Below are 27,905 nucleotides of genomic sequence, written 5' to 3'. Positions count from 1 at the left end.
AATTCGTGGTCTCACGAGCACTGAACATTATAAACCGAGCCCTTAAAAATACAGTGTGTAAAATGAGAAGGGATAAAAAGTTCATCGCACAAAAGAAATTATTAAAGTTTTCCAACTTCCCTCAGTAGCCTTTCATTCTGGAAAATAACGTTATCGGTTAATTAATGGTGATGAAAACAATGGTTGTTTTTTTTCTTCCCACAGACTTTGAGTTAGTTCATCCGACAAGTGTTCAAAAGTTACTTCCCTGACCGGGAATCGAACCCGGGCCGCGGCGGTGAGAGCGCCGAATCCTAACCACTAGACCACCAGGGAGCTCTGTTAGTTGGTTTATCAGGTGTAATATGGATTTCGCTTTCTCTGTGATTCAGCTTTTAATTCTTTTTAGCTCCCGATTGCGGATATTCCCGTGATTAAATAGGAATAAAGTACAATAGGCTCAGGAAAACCCGGGGAGGTGGCATCCCGCTCACCGAGCCTTTCCAGCAGCATTTATCTTACCAAGGACTGGAGTGAGTGAAACTTTCTCTGGGGGGTCTCAATGTGCAAAGGGTGGCGAGTGAAGAAATAATTTATCAGTCAGGATGGCAGAGCGGTCTAATGCGCTGCGTTCAGGTCGCAGTCTCTTTCGGAGGCGTGGGCTCGAATCTCACTTCTCACATCAGTTATTTGACTCCTATTTTATTTGTTGCTTGAGCTGCGGTTGATTTTTCGGCCCAGTTGATTTGCTTTTCCTGCAATAAGCAATCCGGTCTCGATCCACTGCAAGTTTTGACGCCAAGCGGCTCAACTCTAAACCGAGCTTTAAACGAAAATATGCTTTAAACACAAGGCAACAACTATAGAGAGAACTATAGAACAGCCCATATCCCTTCATACCTTCGGTTGGCAAAAAGCTATCGATCTCAGATTTAAAATTAGAAATTAAGCAAATATCAATTGCAGTTCGGGGAAGAGAGTCCCAAACTTCTTCCATCCTTTGTGTGTACAAGTGTTTTCTAATCTCACTCCTGAAAGATCTGGCTCTAATTTTTGGACTGTGCCCCCTCGTCCAAGAATCCCCAAACAGCGGAAATAGTTTCTCTCTATCCACAAAATGTCAATGACACGGTCAATGAAAGGTACAGTTCACGAAGGTGGCTCACCAGCACCTTCTCAAGATCAATTAGGGATGTGCAATAAATGCTGACCTTGCCATTGACACCCACATCCCATGAATGAAGACAAAAGTCGCCTGCATGGCCGAGTAATTTCCTGCTGCTAAACGATGGGAAGAATGAAACCATCGGCTTCAGTCCTTTGAACGAACTGTATACACTTGCCGTCGAGCTCAATCCCCACTTGGTCCTCTGCCCCGAATATCCACTGCATCAGAAAATCCTCCATAACATCGAATCTCAGCATGGAAACATCACAGAAGGAGGCCATTCGGCACATCGTGCCTGTGCCAACTCTTTGAAAGAGCTATCCAATTAGACCCACTCCCCTTCCCTTTCTCCATAGCCCTGCAAAATTTTCCCCTTCAAGTATTTATCCTGTTCCCCTTTGAATATTATTATTGAATCTGTTTCCACCACCCTTTCAGGCAGTGCATTCCAGATCATGGCAACTCGCTGCGTTAAACAATTCTCCTCATCTCACCCCTGTTGCCAATTACCTTAAATCTGTGTCCTCTGTTCACCTCCTTTCTGGCACTGGAAATAGTTTCTCCTTTTTTATTCTTTCAAAACCTTTCATGATTTTGAACACCTCTGTTAAATCTCCCATTAGCCTACTTTGCTCGAAGGAGAACAACACCAGATTCTCCCGTCTCTCCACCTCACTGAATTCCCTCATCCCTGGCACCATTCCAGTAAATCACCTCTGCACCCTCTCCAAGGCCTTGACATCCTTCCTAAAGTGTGGTGGGCAGAATTGTGTGGTGACCAGCTGGGCCTAACAAGTGATTTATAAAGGTTTAGCATAAGTTCCTTGCTTTTGTACTCTAGGCTTCCATGAATAAAGTCAACGATTCCGAATACTTTTTTTTATAATCTATTCAAGTTGTCCTGCCACCTTCAAAGATTTATGTACGTATACCCCCAGGTCTCTCTATTCCTGCAGCCCCTTTAAAATTGCACCATTTAGTTCAAAGAACTGGCACAGGCACGATGGGCCGAATGGCCGCCTGTGTTTCTATGATTCTATGTTTTTGATTACCCCTCTATGAAGCTCTTTGTGATATCCCCCAGAAGTGGGAGTCAGCAGTTCACTTTCTCCCTTTACACTTCCATCTGACCTGGGCTAGACTAAATAAATTTTTCGTGGTGTAATGGCGTCACACACGAAAAACTCCCGGTTTAATCCCGGGTCAGAAACAATTTGCTGGAACTTGCTCCTCACAAACTTCCAGGCGCGAGCTTTCTCTCGTGTGAATTGGGCTGCAATCCTTTCACATTCAACAACGGCTGCACCAGATTCCTGGTCTCATCACCACTGAACACTTTTAAGCAGACTCCTAAAATAAAGTGCGTAAAATGAGAAGGGATGAAAGTCAGAAAAGTGAGCCTCGTTTCGACAGTCACTCGTCAAACTTGTTAGCATTTCGTTCAGTGCGAAACAGAAAGTTGTGGGTTTATTAATGGTAATTAAAAGAATCATCTCAGAGACTTGAAACAGTTTCTCCTTGTTTGCTCTCTCAAAACTTTTCATAATTTTGAATACCTCTATCAAATCTCCCCTTAACCATCTCTGCTCTAAGGGGATCATCCCAGCTTCTCCATTCTCGCCACATAACTGAAGTCCCTCATCCCTGTTACCATTCTAGTAAATCTCCTCTGCACCCTCTCCAAGGCCTTGACATTTTTCCTAAAGTGCGGTGCCCAGAAGTGAACACAATACTCCAGCTGCAGCCCAACCAAAGTTTGATAAACGTTCAGCATAACTTTGTTTCTTTTGTATCCATGCCTCTATTAATAAAGTCCATTTCACCAGGCAGTCGATGTCCTCCTGAAATCTGATACTATCCACCACATTGTTTGCTACATTCCCGAGTTTCGTGTCATCTGCAAACTTTGAAATTATACCCTGTATATCCAAGTGCAGGATATTAATGTATGTATCAAAAATGAAAACTTTTTGCAGTGTGACTTGTGTGACGTTAAGCCGAGTTTATATAACATCTTCTCATAATTTAACTCCTTAACCCTGGTAACAATCTGGTGAATCTGTGCTGCACTCCTTCCAAGGACAATATATCCTTTCAGATTAAAAGGGTATAAACTTGAAATAAGCGTCACTGTGGATCAGTTTTCGCTCACTCAGAGTTATCTGTTGAGTGAAATAAAAGAAAGCGCTTTTAAAGAATAAAGAAGCAGCCACTATCGCCCCTTTTGACAAGCCTATTTTGTGGCACTTTATCAAACGCCTTTTGAAAGGCCATATACACAACATCAACCACATTGTCCTCATCAGCCCTCTCTGTTAACTCATCACAAAACTCAATCATGATTTCCCTTTAACAAATCCACAGTGGCTTTCTATTATCAATCCACACTTGTCCAAATGACTATTAATTTTGTCCCAGATTATCATTTCTAAAAGCTTCCCACCAACGTGGTTAAACTGACTGACCAGTAGTTGCTGCGTTTATCCTTACACTCTTTTTTGAACAAGGGTGGAACATCTGCAATTCTCCAGTTCTCTGGCACCAAAACTTGTGTCAAAGGAGGATTGAAAGATTATGGCCAGGACCTCTGCAATTTAAACCCTTACTTCCCTCAGCAACCGAGGATGCATCCCATTCGGACCAGGTGACTTTAAGTACAGCCAGCCTTTCTAGTATCTCATCTTGATCAATTTTCACCCCATCCAGAATCCCAACTACCTCCCCTTTTACAGTGATTTAGGCAGCACTTTCTTCCTCTGTAAAGACAGGTGCAAAATACTCATTTAGTACCTCAGCCATGCCAGATGCCTTCACGCGAAGATCTCCCTTTTGGTCCCTCATCGGGCTTATCCCTCTGCTTACGACCCGTTTACTATTTATAAGCCTATGGAAGACTTTTAATGACTTGATGAAGGGATCGAGTGTGATATATCCAAGTTTGCTGATGATTCAAAGCTAGTTGGGAAAGTAAGCTGTGAGGCGGACACAAAGAGTCTGCAAAGGGATATAGACAGGTTCAGTGTGTGGGCAAGACGGTGGCAGATGTAGTATAATGTGGGGAAATGTGAGGTTATTCACTTTGGTAGGAAGAACAGAAAAACAGAACATTTTTGAAATGGTGAGAAACTATTAAATGTTGATGTCCAGAGAAACTTGGGTGTCCTGGACACCTGAACTCCAGGTTGTGCTAACCTAGTATCAGCATCTAAAACCTGATGACAGAGAAAGGCTAAATAAACACTAAGACATTAAATAATCTTTGGTGGTTTCTGAGAGTCAGCAAAGTGGGATGGTTTACGACCATGAGTTAAGATCAGTGGTGCTTACGTACAGAACAATGCAGCCGAATCGTATAAAGATAGGGCATGCTCCCTTCTCAAATGTTAGAACTCTCAATAGGGGACAGTCAGAAGTCCATTGCCACAGGCTGTCCCCAAAGGTCAGGTCTGATATATCTGGATTCGCAGACAGGTCAGGTTGTGTTGATTGCTTGTCATTAATGTAATCTGTAGACAGTTGTATTACAATAATAATACTGTTGAATGTAATGTTGAAGACAGCTGTGGTGCAACTCTGTTGTAAGTCAATCTCTTAAACTTGCTATTTTGTAACCACTCGGGCTAAAATCAAGTGGAAGTTATTGTTGATGGATTAACAACCCATAGTTACCACAGTAACGGGACAAATCCGTGAACAAACATGTGATAATTCTGGGTGCAGGATGAATGTAATTGGATTTGCTGCAGTCCGCTGACAGCAGGCGATGGAAGGGAGCGCCATGCTGCCGCTGACAGGTGAAGGACACTTCTGATGCTGCCTGACATCCGGTGGGAGTGAGCGGGCATTTGAAAGCTAACCCAATCTGTTAGCTATAAAGCGGTGCTTGACAAATGTTGATAGAAACAAACACCTATTGCAGCACTCAGGCCTCGTTGCGCAACGGTCGCCTGTCTGACTCCAGGTTAGAAGGTTGCGTGTTCAAATCACGGTGAGGTCACAGTTTTTTCCCTTGGAGCTGGTTTGTATAATTCTGCAATTCATATTTTCTTTGCGTCTTCACAATGAACAGAACCCTGCTCTGAAGTCTGCCTCTGGTTCCCCAGTGTCAGAGAGGGAAGCACCTGATGACCTCATTTATTTTATGCATCAAACGGAAGACAAACACACGTTTTAGTTCAAAAACCACCCTGCAGGTGGACACATAGTGAGATAAACACAGGACAGAGATGCAGACAGTATCCGGAAACATCGGGAAACAGACAAGAGAAATAGATTGAGCGCTTTGTTATCAGAAAATTGTCTGAACCTCCACGGTCAATGAAAGGGCTTTTGTTGGTCGGTTTCCCGTTGCAACTTATAATTCAGGAGAACTTGGTATGTGATTGATTCGGTTCCCTCGTCTCCCACCTGCGGAAAAAGTTGGTCGATCCCACCCAACGAACTCCTTTCAAAAGCCACTCTGTTCAAAGCCTTCCAGATTTGAAGGGAATAAAACTTGAAATGAGCGTCATTGAGAATCAGTTTTCTCTCACTCAAATTTATCTGTTTAATGAAGTGAAAAATGCAGCTTCGAAAGAAGAAGGGAGCGGCCATTGTCTCCCTTTTTGGCACGAGAAGAAATTCGATCTGGATGTTCATGGAGAACAATTTCCAAAATAATGTTTCCACCCGGGATCGAACCAGGGACTTTTTGCGTATAAAGCAAACGTGACAACCGCTCCACTACAGAAACTGGTTCAACACAATGAGCAACTGAATGGTGTCCTCTCTCTGCTCGTACTTGGAATGTGTTGTTTCAAGTGCAGCAAGAGATACAGACAGTGACTGTTCCCCCTTTTCTTTAAAAACTCTCAGGGTAGTGGGTTTGAGCACCACGTTGGGCGAGTGCCATTTTTAACTTTTATGCTGCTTTCACTGACCAACAGTGCAGAAATGATGCAGAATGAAAGCTGCTGTCCGTCGTCAGGATGGCCGAGCGGTCGAAGGCGCTGCGTTCAGGTCGCAGTCTCTTCTGGAGGCGTGGGTTCGAATCCCACTTCTGGCATTCCTTATTTTTACGAAAACGTGGAAGTATTTTCTTTGTGGATTGGGCTGCAGCTGATTTTTCTGCCCAGTTGATTTGCTCCTCCCACAAAAGCAACTGGCTTTGTCATGCATATGTGACTTGAGAAGCTTTGAATGGTGAAATGTTTGACATATGAATGACCTGGACAAAGAAATAGAACAGCAGTGGGAAACATTTAAAACGGTGATCGATAGAGTCCAGGAGAAATATATCCCACGAAAAAGCAAGAACAAACTGGCCAGAAATGACACACCAGGGATGAATAAAGAAATAAGGGTAAAATTGAAACTAAAGAAAAAGGCACACACTGGACAATAAAGGAGAGAGGGGAATGTGAAAAGACGGGGTAAGAAGTCTAAACAACTATTAGAAAGGCAACAAGGAATATCAAAAAAGCAAAGTATTCTCGACACATCAACAGCCAAAGCAAATTTAGGATAGGAATAGGGCCACTCAGGGATACAGAAATATTAAATAATCACTTTATTTCAGTATTTACCAGAGAGACGAGTATTGCGGGAATGACAGTCGAAGAAGAGATCAAAAAGTATGTAAAGACATTGAAGATCGAAGGGGGGAGATAATTGATAAACTAATCAAACTTAGAGAGGAAATTTCCTGTTAGCTGCCTGGCCAGAGTTTCAAACCGCTCAGCCACGCTAATTTCCGTATTGCTGTTCAGGAGCTCATTTCACAGGGACACGATTACTGTCCTCCATTCAGGGAGGCTCAGTGAAAGGCGAAAATTGATCTGTTAATAGAATCATAGAATAAGACAGCACCATTCGGATACCATTTGGCCCATCGTGCCTGTGCCAGCTCTCTGAAAGAGCTGTCCAGTTAGTCCCACTCGCCTGCTGTTTCCCCATAGACCAGAAAATGTTTCCATCCGAGCGTTTATCCAATTTCCTTTTGAAAACTGTGAGTTAAGAAAAACAATATTGAAAGGGGTGCTGGGGCCTCTGCAGCGTCGATGTAGAGTGTGTGATGATTGAAGTTATCAAGATGGTTGCTTTACACATGGTATGTTGTGCAATCATCCTGAAATATCTTAAATATCCAATACAAATTGAATTGCAAACCTGAAGGACCAACACTGGAAAACAAGTCACGAGTGAACGCAAATCATCTGGGAGCCGTTTTCAGCCTCACGGCACTTTAAGTAAAGTGAAATAACGTTCCATTGAAAAGATTTGGAACTTGTATCGGTACCTTTATCTGTTCCATTTCTTAAAGTTGCTGGCGTCTGATGATGGACACGCCTCTGCTCCCTCTATTGAACAAGAAAGGAGGTGTTTGACGTTGACGGACCTGTTGGTTATGAGCTCATCCTGTTCATTGAGTGGGTTCGCGTTTTTTAAACGGGGTCAACTTTAGCCCAGCGGTGAACTTCACAGCAAACAAGTTCGACACCGTCTCACCGCGGGCGCTGACTGACGTTTTTATTGTTATTTCTTTCAGAACTAAGTAAATAGTAACCGTGATTTTAAATTTGCACTCAGTGATTTTTAGATAGTCTCCTTTAAATGTTTCAAAGGCGACTCCGAATTTATGATAGTCCGGCCATTTCACCAGCCGTGTTGAAAACAAAACATGTCTCTGCTTTTCGCGTCTTTTTTCGAAAGACAAAAAATATATTTCCTGTGACGTCTGAAGGATGGACAAGTACATTTCAGAAAGCTGAAGCAAGTTCACCGAGCTGAAATTGTCTGACCACGTTAAAGGCGCTATATATTTATATATATATATATGTGCAAGTATTTGCTGTCTGTTTCTGTGGTTGTCTTTTTTCTGTGTGTGTCCATCTGCAGGTCGATTTTGAATCAATACCAGTGTTCGTATCAGTTTGTTGCATGAAATAAATGAGGGTCTCAGGCGCTCCCCTCCCTGACACTGGGTAGGCACTGAGTCAGGGTTTGGACCAAACTTCTGTTCTTTTGTTAAAAAGCAATTAAAACCTTCATTCGGGAATTATCCAGTCTCATGTGAGCGGTGAAAGAAACACTGACCCCGATGTGATGTGAACACGCAGCCTTTTGATCTGGAGTTAGACCTTTGCGCCAGGCACTCTGAAGACAGGACCCTGGATGTTATTATCTTTATGGATGATTCTCAAACACCGTTTCATGTATTGGTTGAATTAATAGGGCTTATCAAATCTCCGCCAGGTCCCACCGGATGTGAGAAAGTATTGGAAGCAACCTTCACCCCCAATGTCACGCTGGCATTCATCGCCTGCTCCCAGCGGGCTGCATGAACAGGGCTGGGAGATATGGACTTTGTTCACATTATTCAGCAGTTCGAATCGTTAAATATTTACTCTTTTTTAATGGGAAAAGAGATTAAGAAATCAGAGCCATTTAAAGAACTCCCAGTTACTGCAGATCAGGAATTAAAACCTTGCACCGGCTTCAGGTCTATTAGAATGAGGCAATGAATCCGAAAGTGGGATGAAAAAGGTCTTATTTTCGTCCCTGGGTGGGGTCGAAGTACCAACTTTTCGGTTAATAGCCGAACACTCTAACCGGTTGCGCCACAGAGACGGTCCTGTGCTTTTTATTGCAAGATACACTAAAGCAGCGTGTCACCTTGCCAAAGTTACATATTGCAGTCACAGAAATGCAATTGACCACTATCAGTGTTACTTTTCCAGAAATGAAGGATGGGACATTGTTTGTGGAAACATGGAAACGGTCTGGTCTCGCTCACAGCATCGATATCACCGACAACCAGCTCTCCTGCAACCGGCGCGCCTACCGGTGCTTTGTCTGTTACTATGTCGCACTGTGGGAGAACCTTCGCCAAACTGACTGCAGCGGTTCAAGGAGGCGGCTCACCACCACCTTCTCAAGGGCAATTAGGGATGGGCAATAAATGCCGGCCTCGCCAGCGACACCCACACCCCATGAACGAATAAAAAAATGTATTCTGAGCGTTCAGGGGAGGTCGTGTCTGACTGACCTGATTGAATTTTTCGAGGAGGTGACAAGGAGGATCGATGAGCGTAGCGTAATTGATGTAGTCTACATGGATTTTTGCAAGGCTTTGGAAAGTTCCCACATGGCAGATTGGTCAAAAAAGTAAAAGCCCATCGGATCCAAGGGAATGTGGCTTGTTGGATCCAAAATTGGCTCAGTGCCAGGAAGCAGAGGATAATGGTCGACGGGTGTTTTTTTGCGGCTGGAAGGCTGTTTCCAGTGAGGTGCCGCAGGGCTCGGTACTTGGTCCTTTGGTTTTTGTGGTATACATTAACGATTTGCACTTTAACGTTGGGGGCGAGATTAAGAAATTTGCGGGTGACACAAAAATCGACCGTGTGGTTGCTAGCGAGGAGGAAAGCTGCAGGCTGTGGGGGTTCAGGCAATTTTCTGATAAAAAAAGCACTCAATCTATCTCTGAACGAATTTTGAACGAATACGTGTGCTTGACCCGGCACAGGCACGATGGGCCGAATGATCTCGACTTGTGGACTAACATAATGCGATACTAAGTGTTGTCAGACGGAAAAGCAACACATTGCAAATCAGAGCAGAGAGAGGAAACTAGTCTAACAGCACAACAGCACGGTGAGATATTGTATTTGAGAAGGATGAGGAGGGATAGTTTATCATGGTGGTAGTCCCATAGGGTATAATTTGTGACTTTGATAAGGACCATTTCATGCTACGACAGGGGCGGAAAGCTAAATGGAGAAATTCAGCCCGGGCGCGGCCCCATGGTGCGGGGTGATACGGAGTAGTGGGGGGCGGGGGGAAGTGTCACAGCTGGGGCTCACCGGTGGAAGCAGCATAAAAGTTTAAAACGGTACTCGCCCAACGTGGGGCTCAAACCCACGACCCTGAGATCTGATGCTCTTGCAATGAGAGTCACTGTGGATCAGTTCTCTTGTGGAAAACTATAAAGACCACATTAATGTGTGTGTGTGTGAAATTGTAACTACCCTATGTATGGGAGTCAAGGAGTTAACATTGGTCAAATACCCATCATGCTTTTCTCTTTTATGGTCAAGTAACTATTCACGTATTTCTACATTAATGTGGTCTGTATAATTTTCCACATTCTCTTGCTCAAACGTATCTGTTTATTGATGTAAAATGAAGAGTTTTTAAAGAAAAGGTGGGGGGGGCAGCCACTGTCTGTGTCTCTTGCTGTCCTTGAAACAACACGGTCCAAGTACGAGCAGAGAGAGGACACCATTCATTTGCCGATTGTGTTGATTGTCATTCGATTAGTTTCTTTATTATAGCGATCATCACGTTTACTTTACACGCGAAAAGTCCCTAGTTCAATCCTAAGCAGAAACATTATGTTGGAACTTGGTTTCCATCAACATCCGGTTTGATTTTTTGATCCTGCCAAAAGGGGAGATAGTGGCTGTTCCCTTTTTCTTTGTCAGCAGCATCTTTTACTTCATTGAACAGATAACGTTGAGTGAGAGAAAACTGATCCACAGTGACGCTCACTTCGACTTTATTCCCTTTTAATCTGGAAGGATGTGTGGGCTTTGGACAGAGTGGCTTTTGAAAGGAGTTCGTAGAGTGGGAACGACAAACCATTTCCGCTGGTGGGGGACAAGGGAACCCAACCAATCATCTACCAAGTTCTCCTGAATTATAAGGTGCAATGGGAAATCGACCAACAAAAGCCCTTTCATTGACCGTGGAGGTTCAGACAATTTTCTGTTAACAAAGCGCTCAATCTATTTGTTTTGTCTATTTCCAGATGTTTCCGGATACTGTCTGCATCTCTGCCCTGTGTTTATCTCACTATGTGTCCACCTGCAGGGTGGTTTTTGAACGAAGACGTGTGTTTGTCTTCTGTTTGTTACATTAAATAAATGAGGGCAACAGGTGCTTCCCTCCCTGACACTGGGGAACCAGAGGCAGATTTTAGAGCAGGGTTCTGTGAATTGTGAAGACACAAAGAAAACATTAATTGCGGAATTGTCCAAACAAGCTCTAAGGGAAAAAACTGTGACCCCGACGTGATTTGAACACGCAACCTTCTGATCTGGAGTCAGACGCGCTACCCTTGCGCCACGAGGCCTGGCTGCTCAATGGGTGTTTGTTTCAATCAATGTTTGTCAAGCACCGCTTTATAGCTCTGAGATTGGTGGAATGGGTTGGCTTTCAAATCCCCGCCCACTCCCACCGGATGTCAGGCAGCATCAGATGTCGCCTTCAACTGTCAGCGGCAGCATGGCGCTCGCTTCCATCGCCTGCTGTCAGCGGACTGCAGCAAATCCAATTACATTCATCCTGCACCCAGAATTATCACATCACAGGAGAAGGATGTGGGAAACTGCTCAAGATACATAACAGGACGGGAAACTTCTGAAAAACACGTGGACTTTCGATGTTTGGACTTTGGTTAGAACTGCAAAAAAGAACGTGTGAAAATATAAACTATGGGTGTGATGTTTATATATGAAGTGAATGTTTGTTCGCGGATTTCTCCCGTTAATGTGGCAATTATGGGTTGTTAATCCATCAACAATAACTTCCACTTGATTTTAGCCAGAGCGTTACAAAATAGCAAGTTTAATAGATTGACTTACAACAGAGTTGCACTACAGCTGTCTTCAACATTAAATTCAACAGTATTATTATTATAATACAACTGTCTACAGATTACATTAATGACAAGCAATCAACACAACCTGACCTATCTGCGAATCCAGGTATATCAGACCTGACCTTTGCGGACTGCCTGTGGCAATGGGCTTCTGACTGTCCCCTATTGAGAGCTCTAACATTTGAGAAGGGAGCATGCCCTATCTTTATACGATTCGGCTGCATTGTTCTGTCCGTAAGCACCACTGATCTTAACTCATGGTCGTAAACCATCCCACTTTGCTGACTCTCAGAAACCACTAAGGATTGTTTCATGTCTTAGTGCTTATTTAGCCTTTCTCTGTCATCAGGTTTTGGATGCTGATACTAGGTTAGCACAACCTGGAGTTCAGGTGTCCAGGACACCCAAGTTTCTCTGGACATCAACATTTAATAGTTTCTCACCATTTCAAAAATAATCTGTTTTTCTGTTCTTCCTACCAACGTGAATAACCTCACATTTTCCCACATTATACTGCATCTGCCACCTTCTTGCCCACTCATTTAAACTGTCTATATCCCTTTGCAGAATCTTTGTGTCCTCACATCTTAGTTCTCCATCCACCTTTGTATCATCAGCAAACTTGGATACATTACACTCGATCCCCTCATCAAGTCATTAAAAGTCTTCTAAAGGCATATAAATAGCAAACGGGTGGTAAGAGGAGGGGTAAGACCGATTCGGGACCAAAAAGGAGATCTACGCATGAAGGCATAGGGCATGGCTGAGGTACTAAATGAGTATTTTGCATCTATCTTTACTGGGGAAGGAAATGCTACTTAAATCACAGTAAAAGGGGAAGTAGTTGAGATACTGGATGGGGTGAAAATTGATAAAGAGGAGATAGCAGAAAGGCTGGCTGTACTTAAAGTAGAGAAGTCACCCGGTCCGAATGGGATGCATCCGAGGTTGCTGAGGGAAGTAAGTGTGTAAATTGCAGAGGTGCTGGCCATAATCTTTCAATCCTCCTTAGATACAGGGTTTGGTGCCAGAGAACTGGAGAATTGCAGATGTTCCACCCTTGTTCAAAAAAGGGTGTAAGGATAAACCCAGCAACTACGGGCCAGTCAGTTTCACCATGGAGGTGGGAAGCATTTAGAAATGATAATCTGGGACAAAATTAATAGTCATTTGGACAAGTGTGGATTGATAATAGAAAGCCACTGTGGATTTGTTAAAGGCAAATCGTGATTGAGTTTTGTGCTGAGTTAACAGAGAGGTTTGATGAGGGCAATATGGTTGATGTTGTGTATATGGCCTTTCAAAAGGCGTTTGATAAAGTGCCCACAAAATCGGCCTGTCGAAAGGGGCGATATTGGCTGCTTCCTTATTCTTTAAAAGCGCTTTCTTTTATTTCACTCAACAGATAACTTTGAGTGAGCGAAAACTGATCCACAGTGACGCTTATTTCAAGTTTATACCCGTTTAATCTGAAAGGATATATTGGCCTTGGAAGGAGTGCAGCACAGATTCACCAGATTGTTACCAGGGTGCAATGCGTTAAATTATGAGAAGATGTTTTGTAAACACGGCTTAAAATCACACAAGTCGCACTGCAAAATGTTTTCATTTTTGATACATACATTAATATCCTGGACTTGGGTATACAGGGTATAATTTCAAAGTTTGCAGATGACACGAAACTCGGGAATATAGTAAACAATATGGTGTATAGTATCAGACTTCAGGAGGACATAGTCAGCCTGGTGAAATTGACTTTATTAATAGAGGCACAGAGTACAAAAGCATTGGAGTTCAGAAGAATGAGAGGTGATCTTATTGAAACATATAAGATTGTGAAGGGGCTTGATCGGGTGGATGCGGTAAGGATGTTCACAAGGATGGGGGAAACTAGAACTAGGGGGCATAATCTTAGAATAAGTGTCTGCTTTTTCAAAACTGAGATGAGGAGAAACTTCTTCACTCAGAGGGTAGTAGGTCTGTTGAATTTGCTGCCCCAGGAAGCTGTGGAAGCTATATCATTAAATAAATTTAAAACAGAAATAGACAGTTTCCTTGAAGTAAAGGGAATTAGGGGTTACGGGGAGCGGGCAGGAAATTGGACATGAATTTAAATTTGAGATAAGGATCAGATCAGCCATGATATTATTGAATGGCGGAGCAGGCTCGAGGGGCCGATTGGCCTACTCTTGCTCCTATTTCTAATGTTCTTATTTCACAAAGTTATGCTTAACGTTTATAAAACACTGGTTAGTCTGCAGCTGGAGTATTGTGTTCAATTCTGGGCAACGCACTTTAGGAAAGATGTCAAGGCCTTGGAGGGGGTGCACAGGAGATTTACTAGAATGATAACAGGGATGAGGGACTTCAGTTACGTGGTGAGAATGGAGAAGCTGGAATTATCCCCTTAGAGCAGAGAAGGTTAAGGGGAGATTTGATAGAAGTGTTCAAAATCATGAAAGGTTTTGATAGAGCAAATAAGGAGAAACTGTTTTCAGTGGCAGAAGGGTCGGTAACCAGAGGACACAGATTTCAGGTAATTGGCAAAAGCGCCAGAGGCGACATGAGGGAACATAATTTACACAGCGAGTTGTTATGATCTGGAATGCGCTGCCTGAAAGGCCGGTGGAAGCAGATTCAATAGTAACTTTCAAAAGGGGATTGGATAAATACTTGAAAAGGAAAAAAAATTGCAGGGCTTATGAGGAAAGAGAGCTTGTGGGTGGTGGGACTCCTTGGATAGCTCTTTCAAAGAGCTAGCACAGGTACGATGGGCCGAATGAACTCCTTCTGTGTTGTAACATATTAAGTGTTGCTGGACGGAGAAGCAACGCATTCCAAATCAGAACAGAGACAGGAGACTAAGTCAGTTCCCCATTGTTTTTAATGAGATAGTAGCGGTTTCCTTAGTATATCGGTTATCGCGTTTGCTTTACACGTGAAAGGTTCCCGAGTGGAAATATTATATTGAAACTTGCTCTCCATTAACCTCCATGGAGGAGTTTGTTTCCCCTGCCAAAAAGGGCGACAGTGGCTGCTTCCTTATTATTGAAAAGCGGCATCTTTTACTTCACTAAACAGATAACTTTGAGTGAGAGAAAACTGATCCTCAGTGACGCTCATTTCAAGTTTTATTCCCTTTTACTCTAAAAGGGCATATTGGCCTTGGAAGGAGCGCAGCCCAGATTTACCAGAATGTCAGCAGGGCTCGAAGGGTTAAATTATGAGGAGCGGTTACATACTTGTATTCCTTGGGATAGGGAAGATTTTTGTGGATTTTGAAAGGTAGTTAGACAAACTCTTTCCACTGTTAAGGGAGTCGAAGCCAATATCACAATATCACAATAGCTGTTTTACGAGTGAAAACGGCCCTTCGCATCACTGTGAGTGGAAGAGACGAGTCTCTTGGTGCCGCGTCCTGTACAGTGAATGTCAAAACTTTTAAAAGATGCAGAAAGTGTCAGGGATTCAGATGCACAAACCTCTAATGGGAATGAAATTTTATCAGAGGTTGCAGCCTTCCCGACTTCTCTTGCCCTTTGCGAGGCACCTGTTCCGGTTTAAATTCACAAACTGGATGAGTTGGTGATCACGGTACAGCAGACTCAGCGGTCCCGGGTGTGAGAGAGAGAAATCAGCCCGGGCGCGGCCACAATGTGCGCGGTGACACTGCACGGGAGGTCGGGGTGCGTCAGAGCTGGGGTTCGCTCCTAAAAGCAACATAAAAAGTTTAAAGGAGAACCCACGACCATGAGAGTAAGAGGCTCATGCTCTACCGACTGAGCTAGCCGGGCGTGAACGAACGTAGCACTCTTGTCTGTCATTGCAGTAAACTCGCCCCTGGGTATAAGAACATAAGAACATAAGAAATTGGAGCAGGAGTAGGCCAATCGGCCCCTCGAGCCTGCTCCGCCATTCAATAAGATCATGGCTGATCTGATCCCAACCACAAATCTAAAGAACACAAGAAGTCGGAGCAGGACCCGGCCACATAGCCCCTGGGCCCTCTCCGCCACCCACAGGGCATTGACCGATCCGAACTCAGCTTCATGTCCAATTTCCTGCCCGCTCCCCATAACCCCTAATTCCCTTTACTTCTAGGAAACTGTCTATTTCTGTTTTAAATTTATCTAATGATGTAGCTTCCACAGCTTCCTGGGGCAGCAAATTCCACAGACCTACCACCCTCTGAGTGAAGAAGTTTCTCCTCATCTCAGTTTTGAAAGAGCAGCCCCTTATTCTAAGATTATGCCCCCTAGTTCTAGTTTCACCCATCTTTGGGAACATCCTTACTGCATCCACCCGATCAAGACCCTTCACAATCTTATATGTTTCAATAAGATCGCCTCTCATTCTTCTGAACTCCAATGAGTAGAGTCCCAATCTACTCAACCTCTCCTCATATGTCCGCCCCCTCATCCCCGGGATTAACCGAGTGAACCTTCTTTGTACTGCCTCGAGAGCAAGTATGTCTTTTCTTAAGTATGGAGACCAAAACTGTATGCAGTATTCCAGGTGCGGTCTCACCAATACCTTATATAACTGCAGCAATACCTCCTTGTTTTTATATTCTATCCCCCTAGCAATAAAAGCCAACATTCCGTTGGCTTTCTTGATCACCTGCTGCACCTGCATACCAACTTTTTGATTTTCTTGCACTAGGACCCCCAGATCCCTTTGTACTGCAGTACTTTCCAGTCTCTCGCCATTAAGAAAATAACTTGCTCTCTGATTTTTCCTGCCAAAGTGCATAACCTCACATTTTCCAATATTATATTGCATCTGCCAAATCTCCGCCCACTCACCCAGCCTGTCTATATCCCCTTGCAGGTTTTTTATGTCCTCCTCACTCTCTACTTTCCCTCCCATCTTTGTATCATCTGCAAATTTTGATATGTTGCACTCGGTCCCCTCCTCCAAATCGTTAATATAGATTGTAAAGAGTTGGGGACCCAGCACCGACCCCTGTGGAACACCACTGGTTACTGGTTGCCAGTCCGAAAATGAACCATTTATCCCAACTCTCTGCTTCCTGTTCGATAACCAATCCTCCACCCATGCCAGAATATTACCCCCAATCCCGTGATTTTTTATCTTAAGTAATAATCTTTTATGTGGCACCTTGTCGAATGCCTTCTGGAAGTCTAAATACACTATGTCCACTGGTTCCCCTTTATCCACCCTATACGTTATATCCTCGAAGAACTCAAGCAAATTTGTCAGACATGACTTCCCCTTCATAAAACCATGCTGACTTTGTCCGATTAAATTATGCTTATCTAAATGTTCCGTTACTGTCTCCTTAACAATAGACTCCAAAATTTTACCCACCACAGATGTTAAGCTAACTGGCCTATAATTTCCAGCCTTCTGCCTACTACCCTTTTTAAATAACGGTGTTACATTAGCAGTTTTCCAATCTGCCGGGACCTCTCCTGAGTCCAGGGAATTTTGGAAAACTATCACCAAAGCATCCACAATCCCTACTGCCACTTCCCTCAAGACCCTAGGATGGAAGCCATCAGGTCCAGGGGATTTATCCGCCTTGAGTCCCATTATTTTACTGAGTACCATCTCCTGAGTGATTTTAATCGTATTTAGCTCCTCCCCCCCGAGAGTCCCCTGTTTGTCCAGTGTTGGGATATTCTTAGTGTCCTCTACTGTAAAGACTGAAACAAAATATTTGTTCAGCATTTTTGCCATCTCCATGTTTCCCACCATTAATTTCCCGGTCTCATCCTCAAAGGGACCTATGTTTGCCTTAGCCACCCTTTTTCTTTTTATATAACTATAGAAACTCTTGCTATCTGTTTTTATATTTTTTGCTAATTTCTTTTCATAATCTAACTTCCCTTTCTTAATCAATCCTTTAGTTACTTTTTGCTGTCTTTTGAAGAATTCCCAATCTTCTATCCTCCCACTAAGTTTGGCTACCTTATATGTCCTTGTTTTTAGTCGGATACTATCCTTGATTTCTTTACTTAGCCACGGATGGCTGTCATTTCTTTTACACCCTTTTTTCCTCAGTGGAATATATTTATTTTGAAAGTTGTAAAATAACTCCCTAAATGAACACCACTGCTCATGTACCGTCTTACCCTTTAATCTATTTTCCCAGTCCACTTTAATCAATTCCGCTCTCATACCATCATAGTCTCCTTTATTCAAGCTCAGTACGCTTGTTTGAGAATCAACCTTCTCACCCTCTAATTGGATATGGAATTCAACCATGTTGTGGTCGCTCGTTCCAAGGGGATCCTTAACTAGGACATTATTAATTAATCCTGACTCATTACACAGGACCAGGTCCAAGGTTGCCTGCCCCCTTGTAGGATCAGTTACATACTGCTCAAGAAATCCATCCCTGATGCACTCAATGAACTCGTCCTCAAGGCTGCTCTGCCCAATTTGATTTGTCCAGTTAATATGATAATTAAAATCCCCCATAATTATGGCTGTTCCCTTATTACATGCCCCGACTATCTCCTGATTCATACTTCTTCCAGCAGAGTTGCAACTATTAGGAGGCCTATATACTACGCCCACTAATGTTTTTTTTTCCCTTATTATTCCTTATCTCCACCCAAACTCTTTCATTATCTTGATGCTTTGACCCAATATCATTTCTCTGTATTACAGTGATTCCTTCCTTTATTAACATAGCCACCCCAACTCCCCTTCCTTCCTGCCTGTCCTTCCTGATTGTTAAATACCCTGGCATATTTAATTCCCAGTCGTTGTCACCCTGCAGCCATGTTTCTGTAATGGCCACAAGATCATACCCATACGTAGTTATTTGTGCCGTTCACTCGTCCATTTTATTACGAATGCTACGTGCATTCAGATAAAGAACTTTCAAATCTGTTTTGTGACGCTTAGTTCCTGCTTTTTCCTTTTTTAACACTTTACCTTTTACTCCATACCTTCTGTCCCTTCCTGTTACGCTTTCCTCTCTCTCCCTGCTCAGGTTCCCAACCCCCTGCCACTTTAGTTTAAACCCTCCCCAACAGCACTAGCAAACACTCCTCCTAGGACAGCGGTCCCGGCCCTGCCCAGGTGCAGACCATCCGGTTTGTACTTGTCCCACCTCCCCCAGAACCGTTTCCAGTGTCCCAGGAATTTGAATCCCTCCCCCTTGCACCATTCCTCTAGCCACGTATTCATTTGAAATATCCTCCTATTTCTACTCTGACTAGCACGTGGCACTGGCAGCAATCCTGAGATTACTACCTTTGAGGTCCTATTTTTTAATTTACCTCCTAACTCCCTATATTCTGCTTTTAGGACCTCATCCCCTTTTTTACCTATATCGTTGGTGCCTATGTGCACCACGACAGCTGGCTGTTCGCCCTCCCCCTCCAAAATGTTCTGTAGCCGCTCCGAGACATCCTTGATCCTTGCACCAGGGAGGCAACACACCATCCTGGAGTCTCGGTTGCGGCCGCAGAAACGCCTGTCTATTCCCCTTACAATTGAGTCCCCTATCACTATAGCTCTGCCACTCTTTTTCCTCCCAGCCTGTGCAGCAGAGCTACCCGTGGTGCTAGGAAGTTGGCTGCTGCTGCCTTCCCCTGATAAGTCATCCCCCCCAACAGCATCCAAAGTGGCATATCTGTTTGAGAGGGGGATGGCCACAGGGGACCCCTGCACTACCTGCCTGCATCTCTTACTCTTCCTGGTGGTCACCCATTCACTTCCTGCCTGTATACCCTTTACCTGCGGTGTGACCAACTCGCTAAACGTGCTATCCACGAGTTTCTCTGCATCGCGGATGCTCCACAGTGAGTCCACCCGCAGCTCCAGCTCCGAGATACGATCGGTCAGTAGCTGCAGGTGGACACACTTCCCGCACACATGGTCGGCAGGGACACTGGTAGTGTCCATGACTTCCCACATCTTGCAGGAGGAGCATATCACGGGTGCGAGGTCTGCTGCCATGACTTGCCTTAGCTTAGTTACCCCTTTTAAATTACGTTGAAATTAGAAAATGTTAACTATACTAGGGACCTAGGTTCACTAAAAAAAAACACTATCTGCTATAAAACCTGCAGATCTTCCCTTTCTTATTACTTTACTTACAGTAAAATGGTAGAAAAACTCACCTGAACCTACTCACCAATCAGCTGCCTCCCCTGTGCCGCGTCACTTTCTGACTGGTGACGTCACCCCGAACTCTGCCGCTGGTCTCAGAGTCTCGCTCTCAGAGTAAGCTCTGGTCTCACTCTCTCCGCACTGTTTATATCCCCGCTCTGGTCTCACTCTCTCCGCACTGTTTATATCCCCGCTCTGGTCTCACTCTCTCCGCACTGTTTATATCCCCGCTCTGGTCTCGCTCTCTCCGCACTGTTTATATCCCCGCTCTGGTCTCGCTCTCTCCGCACTGTTTATATCCCCGCTCTGGTCTCGCTCTCTCCGCGCTGTTTATATCCCCGCTCTGGTCTCACTCTCTCCGCACTGTTTATATCCCCGCTCTGGTCTCACTCTCTCCGCGCTGTTTATATCCCCGCTCTGGTCTCGCTCTCTCCGCACTGTTTATATCCCCGCTCTGGTCTCACTCTCTCCGCGCTGTTTATATCTCCGCTCTGGTCTCGCTCTCTCCGCACTGTTTATATCCCCGCTCTGGTCTCGCTCTCTCCGCACTGTTTATATCCCCGCTCTGGTCTCGCTCTCTCCGCGCTGTTTATATCCCCGCTCTGGTCTCCCTCTCTCCGCGCTGTTTATATCCCCGCTCTGGTCTCACTCTCTCCGCACTGTTTATATCCCCGCTCTGGTCTCGCTCTCTCCGCACTGTTTATATCCCCGCTCTGGTCTCGCTCTCTCCGCGCTGTTTATATCCCCGCTCTGGTCTCACTCTCTCCGCACTGTTTATATCCCCGCTCTGGTCTCACTCTCTCCGCGCTGTTTATATCCCCGCTCTGGTCTCGCTCTCTCCGCACTGTTTATATCCCCGCTCTGGTCTCACTCTCTCCGCGCTGTTTATATCTCCGCTCTGGTCTCGCTCTCTCCGCACTGTTTATATCCCCGCTCTGGTCTCGCTCTCTCCGCACTGTTTATATCCCCGCTCTGGTCTCGCTCTCTCCGCGCTGTTTATATCCCCGCTCTGGTCTCCCTCTCTCCGCGCTGTTTATATCCCCGCTCTGGTCTCACTCTCTCCGCACTGTTTATATCCCCGCTCTGGTCTCGCTCTCTCCGCGCTGTTTATATCCCCGCTCTGGTCTCACTCTCTCCGCGCTGTTTATATCCCCGCTCTGGTCTCGCTCTCTCCGCGCTGTTTATATCCCCGCTCTGGTCTCGCTCTCTCCGCGCTGTTTATATCTCCGCTCTGGTCTCGCTCTCTCCGCACTGTTTATATCCCCGCTCTGGTCTCACTCTCTCCGCACTGTTTATATCCCCGCTCTGGTCTCACTCTCTCCGCACTGTTTATATCCCCGCTCTGGTCTCACTCTCTCCGCACTGTTTATATCCCCGCTCTGGTCTCGCTCTCTCCGCACTGTTTATATCCCCGCTCTGGTCTCGCTCTCTCCGCGCTGTTCATATCCCCGCTCTGGTCTCGCTCTCTCCGCGCTGTTTATATCCCCGCTCTGGTCTCGCTCTCTCCGCGCTGTTTATATCCCCGCTCTGGTCTCGCTCTCTCCGCGCTGTTTATATCCCCGCTCTGGTCTCGCTCTCTCCGCGCTGTTTATATCCCCGCTCTGGTCTCGCTCTCTCCGCGCTGTTTATATCCCCGCTCTGGTCTCCCTCTCTCCGCGCTGTTTATATCCCCGCTCTGGTCTCACTCTCTCCGCACTGTTTATATCCCCGCTCTGGTCTCACTCTCTCCGCGCTGTTTGTATCCCCGCTCTGGTCTCGCTCTCTCCGCGCTGTTTATATCCCCGCTCTGGTCTCCCTCTCTCCGCGCTGTTTATATCCCCGCTCTGGTCTCGCTCTCTCCGCGCTGTTTATATCCCCGCTCTGGTCTCCCTCTCTCCGCGCTGTTTATATCCCCGCTCTGGTCTCGCTCTCTCCGCGCTGTTTGGACGGAGAGGGTTTATTTGCTGTTCCTGTTAAATTACAGTTGCATTATAGTTAAAGATACAAACTGAGTGAGATTGGCAGTAGTTGATGTTTAACACAAAGACAGCGGTGCAGTGAAGGAATTAAACACCAAAACGTGAACTTCTGCTGAAAAAAAAGGATTAACGTTTCTTTTTTTTTTGATGTAATGTTCACGGCGAAGGAGAGAATAGACAATCGGACGAAAGGTCAAATTAGCCATTTTGTGTATAGAATGCAATTCTAGCTTCTATTAAATAAATCAGAGTAAAATTGGACTCAATGTGACTGTAGTTCTGATCTGGGATGGTGTTTATTTCTCCATTATTATTTAATCTGAAACAATAACAGTATTTGTAACTGTAACAAAGCAGAAGAGTGCTGCGGGACCCTGTCACACAGTAACACAGCAAAAGGGGTAAGAGTACAGTGTGATTTATCACAGAATCCAGCAGCTCACTGGGAAAGTTACACATGGTACAGATGGAGGAGCAGAAAGGTACAAAGTGATTTTACACTTTAATTTGGGGCAATGACGTTTTATCTCCACGAGGTTTAATTTTATCATTAACTTAATGGTCTCTTTTTCCTCAAGAAACTTCAAGCACAGACCACGACTTCATAAAGAAAACAATCAGTTATTATTAATACACAAGAAAAATTGACATTAGAATTTGAACAACATCTTGGGTTTATGCCCGATTTAGAATTGCTTTAACACCAATAAAACAACACATTCTGAATTCTAAAAATGTCTAACCGTTTGGAAACCAAATGTCTATCTTAGACTAAGCCCATAACGAAAGTTATATCCTCATTTGAGGCTAATTCGGGATTTTAATGACTTTGACATTTTTTCGCTGTGACTTGTATAGTTTCGATCGATGAAATGTTCGTCAAAAGAGTCAGTGTAAAGAGAGTTAGCAGCTCATGTTTTGCCGAGACACTTCCTTCAGCCCTGAGACCGAAACGTTTGTCGTTTCCGTAGTGTAGCGGTTATCATGTTCACCAGTTACACGCACAAAGTCCCCGATTTGACCTCGGAGGGAAGCATTTTGTTGGGATTTTCTCCCCATAAACCTCCAGGGTCGAGTTTCTTCAAGCGTGAAAGGGGCTACAAACCTTTTTAAATTTAACAGCGGCTGCACCAGATTCCTGGTATAATAAGCATTAAACATTTTTAAGCAGACTCCCAAAATACAATATGTAAAATAGGAAGGGAGAAAAGTTCATGACATGCAAAGCACAAAGATTTATAAACGTTTTAATTGTCACTTGGCAAACAAGTTAGCATTTCCTTCAGTGTGCAACAGAACGTATTAATGGCGATTAAAAAAAACATTAAGTGTCTCACAGACTTGAATTAGTTTTGTGCAATGAACTATTCCCAACGACTAGGGAACACTGCATCAAACATATATATTTAAGTATATAATACGTACACGTACATAAAAAAATATCTGCCCCGAGTAGACCTTGTGGCGCAACGGTCGGCCACCCAGGGACGAAAATTGCACCTTTTTTCCCAATTTAGGATTTATCGCCTCATTCTGATCGCCCTGAAGCCGGTGCCAGGTTTTAATTCCTGATCTGGAGCAACTGGGAGCACTTTAAATGGCTCCGATCTCTTAATCTCATTTCAAGTTTTCTAATGTGTGATTTGGCTGCAAGAAAACACTCTGTGAACAATGTCATCTGAGCTTGCCTGATTCGCCATAATTTACACTGCGATCGGATATCAGGCTCATGAAAAAAAACTGAAATGTTTGTGTGGGCGCGATGCTCTGGGATTCCCTGCCTGACCATCGTCACCGATCCTTCTCTGCAGCCTTCCGAAATACAGCGCAGTAAATGTATCCCTTTGAAATCAGCTCCTGGACAGTAATACGGAAATTAGTTTGGCTGATGGGTTATATCCCTAACACAGGTACACAGACATCAGGTTTCCGTTGTGTAGTGGTCATCACGTTCGCCTAACACGCGAAAAGTCCCCGGTTCGAAACCGGGCGGAAACATTTTGTAACCTTGTCCCCATTAAAAATGATTAAATATTTAACGATTCACACTGGTGGTCAAGTGTGAACAAAGTCCATTTCTCCCAGCCCTGTTAATGCAGTCCGCTGAGAGCAGGAGATCAATGCCAGCGTGATATTGGGGGTGAAGGCTGCTTCCAATACTGTCTCACACCCGGTGGGATCTGGCGGAGATTTGATAAGCCCGATCTATTCAACCAATAAACGAAACGGTGTTTGAGAAACATTCATATGTATAATAACATCCAAGATCCTGTCATCAGGGTGCATGGCGCAAAAATCAGACTCCAGATCAAAAGGGAGCGGCGTCACTGTTTCTTTCACCGCTCACATGAGACTGGATAATTCCCGAATTAAGATTTTAATTGCTTTTTCACAAATAAAACAGATGTTTGATTTAAACCCTGACTCAGTACCTACCCAGTGGCAGGGAGGGGAGCGCCTGATACCCTCATTTATTTCATGCAACAAACTGACACGAACACTGGTATTGATTCAAAATCGACCTGCAGATGGACACACACAGAAAAAAGACAACCACAGAAACAGGCATATATATATATATATATATATATATATATGCATATATATATCTGTGTATAGCGCCTTTAACGTGGTCAGACGATTTAAGCTCGGTGAACTTGCTTCAGCTTTCTGAACTGTACTTGTCCATCCTTCAGAGGTCACGGGAAATATATTTTTTGCCTTTCGAAAAAAGACGCGAAAAGCAGAGACATGTTTTGTTTTCAACACGGCTGGTGAAATGGCCGGACTATCATAAATTAGGAGTCGCCTTTGAAACGTTGAAAGGAGACTACCTAAAAATCACTGAGTGCAAATTTAAAATCAGGGTTACTATTTATTTAAGTCTGAAAGAAATAACAATCAACATGTCAGTCAGTGCCCGCGGTGAGACGGTGTCGCACTTGTTTGCTGCGAAGTTCACCGCTGGGCTAAAGTTGACGTTCACAGAACGCGAACCCACTCAATGTGCAGGATAAGCTCATAACCAACAGGTCCCGTCAACGTCAAACACCTCCTTTCTTGTTCAATAGAGGGAGCAGAGGATTGCACATCATCAGACGCCAGCAACTTTAAGAAATGGAACAGATAAAGGCACAGATGCAAGTTCCAAATCTTTTCAATGCAAAGTTATTTCACTTTACATAAAGTGCCGTGAGGCTGAAAACGGGCCCCAGATGATTTGCGTTCACTCGTGACTTGTTTTCCAATGTTTTTCCGTCAGGTTTGCAATTCAATTTGTATTCGATATTGAAGATATTTCAGGATGATTGCACAACATACCATGTGTAAAGCAACCATCTTGATAACTTCAATCATCACACACTCCACATCGACGCTGCAGAGGCCCCAGCACCCCTTTCAATATTGTTTTTCTTAACTCATAGTTTTCGAAAGGGAATTGGATAAACGCTTGGATGGAAACATTTTCAGGGCTATGGGGAAACAGCAGGCGAGTGGGACGAACTGGACAGCACTTTCAGAGCTGTCCAGTCATGCCCACAATACTAGTCTCCCTGATAAATACTGAAGCAAAGTGATTATTTAATATTTCTGCCACTTCGCTGTCATTGCCTGTGAGTTTGTCGTGTGTATCCCTTAATGGCCCGATTCCTATCCGAAATTTGCTTTGGCTGTTGATGTGTCCAGAATACTTTGCTTTTTTGATATTCCTTTTTGCCTTTCTAATAGTTCTTTCGACTTCTTTCCCAGTCTTTTCACATTCCCCTCTCTCCTTTATTGTCTAGTGTGTGCCTTTTTCTTTAGTTTCAATTTTGCCCTTATTTCTTTATTCATCCCTGGTGTGTCATTTCTGGATAGTTTGTTCTTGCTTTTTAGTGGGAGAAATTTCTCCTGGACTCTATTGATCACCGTTTTAAATGTTTCCCACTGCTGTTCTTTTTCTTTGTCCAGGTTAATAATATGTCAACCATTTCACCGTTCGAAACTTCTCAAGTCACATCTCCATGACAAAGCCAGTTGCTTTTGTGGGAGGACCGAATCAACTTGGTGGAAAAATCAGCTGCAGCCCAATCCACAAATAAAATATTTCCACGTAATGGTAAAAATAAGAAATGTCAGAAGTGGGATTTGAACCCACGCCTCCAGAAAAGACTGCGTCCTGAACGCAGCGCCTTAGACCGCTCGGCCTTCCTGACTGCCGATTTCCCTTTTCATTCTGCATCATTTCTGCACTGTTGGACAGTGAAAGCAGCATAAATATTTAAAATGGTGCTCACCCAACGTGGGGCTCGAACCCACGACCCTGATATTAAAAGTCGCATGTTCCACCGACTGAGCGAGCCGGACCGAAGTGCACCTAACCGCCGTATCTGTTATTGTAGCAATCAGGAGAAAGATTCCATTTCAAATTATTGTAATTAATTCTGAGGGACAGGATAAACTGTCACTTCGAAAGCCAGGGACAAATCAAGGACAGTCAGCATGGATTTGTTAAGGGGAGGTCGTGTCTGACTAACCCGATTGAATTTTTCGAGGAGGTGACAAGAAGGATCGATGAGGGTCCCGCAATTGATGTAGTCTGCATGGATTTTAGAAAGGCTTTTGAAAAATTCCCACATGGCAGATTGGGCAAAAAAGTAAAAGCCCATGGGATCCAAGGGAATGTGGCTTGTTGGATCCAAAATTGGCACAGTGACAGGAAGCAAAGGGTAATGATCGACGGGTGCTTTGTGGCTGGAAGGCTGTTTCCAGTCGGGTGCCGCAGGGCTCGATACTTGGTCCTTTGCTTTTTGTGCTCTACATTAACGATTTGGACTTTAACGAAGGGGGCATGATTAAGAAATTTGCGAGTGACACAAAAATAGGCCGTGTGGTTAATAGCGAGGAGGAAAGCCGTGGTCTGTGGGGGTTCAGGCAATTTTCAGATAACAAAGCACTCAAACTATCTCTGAACGAATTTTGAACGAGTACGTGTGTTTGACCCGGCACTGGCACGATGGACCGAATGATCTCATTTTGTGGCCTAACATAATACGATTATACTAAGTGTTGTCAGACGGAAAAGCAACACATTCCAAATAAGAGCAGATAGAGGAAACTTGTCTAACAGCACAACAGCACAGTGAGATATTGTATTTGAGAAGGATGAGGAGCGATAGTTTATTATGGTGGTAGTCACAAAGGGTATCATTTGTGACTTTGATAAGGACCATTTCATGCTGCGACAGGGGCGGAAACCGAATTGGAGAGATTCTGCCCGGGCGCGGCCCCATCGTGTGCGGTGAGACGGAGATGGGGGTGGGGGAAGTGTCAGAGCTGGGGCTCACCGGTGGAAGCAGCATAAAAGTTTAAAATGGTACTCGCCCAACGTGGGGCTCAAACCCACTACCCTGAGAGTTTTTAAAGAAAAGGGAGAGCAGCCACTGTCTCTGTCCCTTGCTGCACTTGAAACAAGACATTCCAAGTACGAGCAGAGAGAGGACACCATTCAGTTGCCCGTTGTGTTAAATAAAATACCATCAGTTTCCGTAGTGTAGCGGTTATCACGTTTGCTTTACACGTGAAAAGTCCCCGGTTCGATCCTGGGCGGAAACATTATGTTGGAACTTGGTCTCCAGAAACATCCAGATCGATTTTCTTCTTCTGCCATAAAGGGAGACAGTGGCTGTTCCCTTCTTCTTTGTAAGCTGCATCTTTTACTTCATTGAACATATATTTTTGAGTGAGAGAAAACTGATCCACAGTGATGCTCTTTTCAAGTTTTATTCCCTTTTAATCTGGAAGGATATATTGGCTTTGGACAGAGTGGCTTTTGAAAGGAGTTCGTCGGGTGGGATCGACAAACCTTTTCCGCTGGTGGGGGGACAAGGGAACCGAACCAACCATCTACCAAGTTCTCCCGAATTCTCCGGTTCAATGGGAAACCGACCAACAAAAGCCCGATCATTGACTATGGAGGTTCAGACAATTTTCTGATAACAAAGCGCTCAAGCTATTTTTCTTGTCTCTTTCCCGATGTTTCCGGATACTGTCTGCATCTCTGCCGTGTGTTTATCTCACTCTGGGTCCA

The 27,905-nt window shown here is 44.4% G+C and overlaps 7 non-coding genes across 7 annotated transcripts; 3 read left to right on the top strand and 4 right to left on the bottom strand.

Moving 5' to 3' along the window:
* Nucleotides 1-243: 243 nt before the first annotated feature.
* On the bottom strand, nucleotides 244-315 carry trnae-cuc (transfer RNA glutamic acid (anticodon CUC)). Its single transcript has one exon. It is a non-coding gene; the product is annotated as a tRNA-Glu (tRNA).
* Nucleotides 316-5,806: 5,491 nt separating this feature from the next.
* On the bottom strand, nucleotides 5,807-5,879 carry trnai-uau (transfer RNA isoleucine (anticodon UAU)). The gene has a single exon. It is a non-coding gene; the product is annotated as a tRNA-Ile (tRNA).
* A 229-nt stretch (nucleotides 5,880-6,108) lies between these two features.
* Nucleotides 6,109-6,191, top strand: trnal-cag (transfer RNA leucine (anticodon CAG)). Its single transcript has one exon. It is a non-coding gene; the product is annotated as a tRNA-Leu (tRNA).
* Nucleotides 6,192-11,186: 4,995 nt separating this feature from the next.
* trnaw-cca (transfer RNA tryptophan (anticodon CCA)) lies at nucleotides 11,187-11,258 on the bottom strand. The gene has a single exon. It is a non-coding gene; the product is annotated as a tRNA-Trp (tRNA).
* A 12,502-nt stretch (nucleotides 11,259-23,760) lies between these two features.
* On the top strand, nucleotides 23,761-23,833 carry trnav-aac (transfer RNA valine (anticodon AAC)). Its single transcript has one exon. It is a non-coding gene; the product is annotated as a tRNA-Val (tRNA).
* Nucleotides 23,834-25,948: 2,115 nt separating this feature from the next.
* Nucleotides 25,949-26,031, bottom strand: trnal-cag (transfer RNA leucine (anticodon CAG)). Its single transcript has one exon. It is a non-coding gene; the product is annotated as a tRNA-Leu (tRNA).
* A 1,326-nt stretch (nucleotides 26,032-27,357) lies between these two features.
* Nucleotides 27,358-27,430, top strand: trnav-uac (transfer RNA valine (anticodon UAC)). Its single transcript has one exon. It is a non-coding gene; the product is annotated as a tRNA-Val (tRNA).
* Nucleotides 27,431-27,905: the final 475 nt, after the last annotated feature.

Source organism: Heptranchias perlo, unplaced genomic scaffold (assembly GCF_035084215.1).
Source record: "Heptranchias perlo isolate sHepPer1 unplaced genomic scaffold, sHepPer1.hap1 HAP1_SCAFFOLD_50, whole genome shotgun sequence".
NCBI lineage: Eukaryota > Metazoa > Chordata > Chondrichthyes > Hexanchiformes > Hexanchidae > Heptranchias > Heptranchias perlo.
This window is presented reverse-complemented; position numbering and strand designations above follow the sequence as displayed.